We start from the raw sequence: 3659 nt of genomic DNA on the forward strand, positions 1-3659 counted from the left end.
TCAAGGTGCTTCACCGGACTGATTATCAAATAAAATTTGAAACAGAGCACGTAAGGAGACATTAAAACAGGTGACGAAAAACTTGGTATGAAGTAGGTTTTGATGAGTTTCTGGAAACGAGGAGACAGAGCAGGACAGGCTGAAAATTTTATGGAGGGAATGCTAGACATTGCAGCCTGCATGGCTGTAAGCGTGGCCATCATTAGTGGAGCAACTAAATCGGGGGTATCCAAGAGTCCAAAACTCCATAGATATCTCGGAGGGTAATATCGCCCGTAGGTTGAAGGACAGGGAGAGTCGAAACCATGGAGGCAACTGAAAGCAAGAATAGGCACTTTAACATTGCGACATTGCCAGACCTGGAGCCAAGGTAGGCCATCGAACAGAGAGGGTGATGAGTGAATGGGAGTCATTGCGAGTTAGGATACAGACAGCAGAGGTTTGAATGTGGCCAACTTCAAGTAGGGTGAATAACGCAGAACAATAGAGGATGATTAAATTCAGGGGGATTCTGACCCTGATAATTAATGCTCAATGCGAATATCACATACTGTGAGGTAAGGTTTAGATTGTTTTACAGAGTAACACGGTACTAGTGTTTGCAGTGGAAGCAGGATACTTACTCACAAACATTCTCCCCTTTCTATAATATTCTAGGTTCTTACTCGACATTTATTTCAAATCTAATTCGTCTGTATCTCGCTGCATTTATCCTCCTTGGGACTCTGATTATCTTGGGAATACAATACAACCCGATAAAGACAAAGCAAGTTTGTGAAGGTACAATTAAATAATTATGAAACCTCTGCAATATTTCATATTGGAATGAAGTCACAGAAATAGATTCTACTTTTCACCCAAATATTATTTTTTTCTTTATTAAATGCCTTTACGACAACCAAAGGCAGTCTTGATACTAAAAATCAAAGGCCATATAATGTTCTCCTTTGACATAAAATGTGTTGAACAATCATATAATTTTCTCACTCATTGCCAGTCCAAGAGAGTTGACGATAAAGACACCAAAGAGGTGAAAGCTGGAAGGAAACAAAGCAAAACTGACAAAGTTGCAGTTAACTACCTAATAAAATGTATTTAAATTGGCTTCTCGTAGTTTCTTTTTCACGGGATGTAGGCTTCACTGGAAAGGCCAGCATTTATTGTCCATCCTTAATTTCCCTGGAGAAGATGATGGCAAGCCGCCTTCTTGAACGGTTGCAGTCCAGGCAGTGTAGGTAAACCCACAGTGCTGGTAAGAAGGGAATTTCAGGACTTTGACCCAGGACAGTGAAATCCCAGGTCAGGATGGTTTGTGGCTTGGAGGGGAACTTGCAGGTGGTGGTGTTCTCATGCATCTGCTGCCCTTGTCCTTCAAGGTGATAGAGGGAAGTCTTTGGAAGGTGCTGTCGAAGGATCCTTGGTGAGTTTCTGCAGTGCATCTTGTAGATGGTACACAGTGCTGCCACTGTGTGTTGGTGGAGAAGGGAGTAAATGTTGAAGGCGATGGATAGGGTACAAATCAAGCAGGCGGCTATGTCCTGGATGGTGTCAAGCTTGTTAAGTCTTGGTGGAGATGCACTCATCCAGGCAACTGGAGAATACTCTTAGTTTGTACTTTATGGATAATAGACAGGCATCGGGGCTTCAGGAGGTGAGTTGGTCGCTGCTGAATTCACAGCCTCTGATCTACTCTTGCATCCACAGTAGATATATGCCTGGTCGAGTTCAGTTTCTGGTCAATGGTAAACCCCAGGATGTTGATAGTAGGGGATTCAACGATGGTAATGCCATTGAATATCAAGGGGAAATGGCAGGTTTCTATCTTGTTGGAGATGGTCATTGTCTAGCACTTGTGTGGCGTGAACGAAACTTTCCACTTATCAGCCCAAACCTGAATATGGTCCATATCTTTCTGCATATGGGCACCGACTGCTTCAGTATCTGAGACGTGACTAATGGGACTGAATATATTGCAAACTTCAGCCAACAGCCTCACTTCTGTCCTTATGCTGGAAAGAAGGTCATTGATGAAGCAGCTGAAGATGGTTGGGCCTAGGACACTACCCTGGGTAACAACTGCAGTGATGTCCTGGGACTGAGGTGATTGACCTCCAACAATCACAACCATCTTCCTTTGTGCTAGGTATGACTCCAACCAGGGGAGAGCTGTCGCCCTGATTCCCATTGACTCCAGGTTTGCTGGGGTTTGATGCCATGTTCGGTTAAATGCTGCCTGATGTAAAGGCCAAATATCTCACCTCACGTTTAAATGCTTGATACTGATGCATCAAAATATCTTTCGCTTTGTTGACATTGAGAAAACCTGTTGCAATCGCCACTTGCAACAGATCCATGAGACTTCAGCCTCGGTACCGTCAATATGAATATTCTCTTCCCTCTCACACGCACTTGCAAAATTATGAAAAAACTCATTACAACTCTACACAAAATGTGAAACTAAATTTCATCAAACAAAAACACTGTTTAAAAAGTGACAAGCACTCCGCCATATAAATATTGCCAGCGCAGGCACATTCATTGAATCGATGTGCATCAGTTCTTTCTTTCAATAAAATGGGTTCTGTTAAGTTCAACCAGCAACTCTTGTCGATGGAGTTCAACTATTCAGTTCCAATGAATTACGAACTGACTCAGATAACGGGGGTAAAATTAGGATAGAGTGGCTGAGAGGGTCTGATTATCACCCCATAAAGCATAAGTTACCTTGTTATTGACAGAACAAACGAAACGCCTGTGATATGTCCAAGATCAGGTTTGAATATATGTGTTTACCATATTCGATGCAACGACGGTGTTTAGGCAGAAATTGTGCGCTTCCGTCCTGATGGAGATAACTACTCAATGATTATAACGAACTGAATCCATAATTGATTTTTATGTTAGATGCTACTACAAGAGGATGGCGTAAATTCTTGATAACCAGAAGGTACACGGGAAATGCACACATACACACACAAGGAGTTTAACAACGATAGAGAATTTGGCATTGCCTATAGACAGTTGATGAATAAAAGTGGCTTAGAGATGTAAAAATGAAACGGCAACGAAGTCGGGAATGCTTAAGAATTATATTCCTGCGCGCCACCTCGTGGCCAAAATCTGCAACTGTGCCATTGTAAAATTGAACGGGAAATGATGATATAACAATTTGCAACAGCAAATCTTCACACAAAAGTCTGTCTGGAAAGTTGGCAAACTGGAAGTAGGATTTAAGAACTATAACAGTGCGTCATCGGGAAATATTTTAACAATATGTAGGCATCTAGTCTACTAATATTGTGAAGTTATTACTACCAGTCCACCACCTGTTGACCAGCCTTATTGTTACTCATTGACTCTCTCTCATTGCAGGTGATACTCATGGATTACATTTACTCATTAGGGGCGATGAAGAGACTGCAGTGTAAACATACAATAGTTAAAATGCCACATAAAACTGATATTTTGCAATGGCACAGTTTGGGAAAACACCACAAATGTAGTCAAAAAATATCCATATGTCGTTTTATGGTGTGTGTGAGTGAAGAACAGATTGACTCATAGATATGAAGTTTTATAGTACCCACTTTTGGATTTGCTTCAATGTCTTCTGAAATGGCCTCGCAAATCATTCACTGTCAAGGGCAATTGCGGATGGA

Source organism: Heterodontus francisci, unplaced genomic scaffold (genome assembly GCF_036365525.1).
Source record: "Heterodontus francisci isolate sHetFra1 unplaced genomic scaffold, sHetFra1.hap1 HAP1_SCAFFOLD_310, whole genome shotgun sequence".
Classification (NCBI taxonomy): domain Eukaryota; kingdom Metazoa; phylum Chordata; class Chondrichthyes; order Heterodontiformes; family Heterodontidae; genus Heterodontus; species Heterodontus francisci.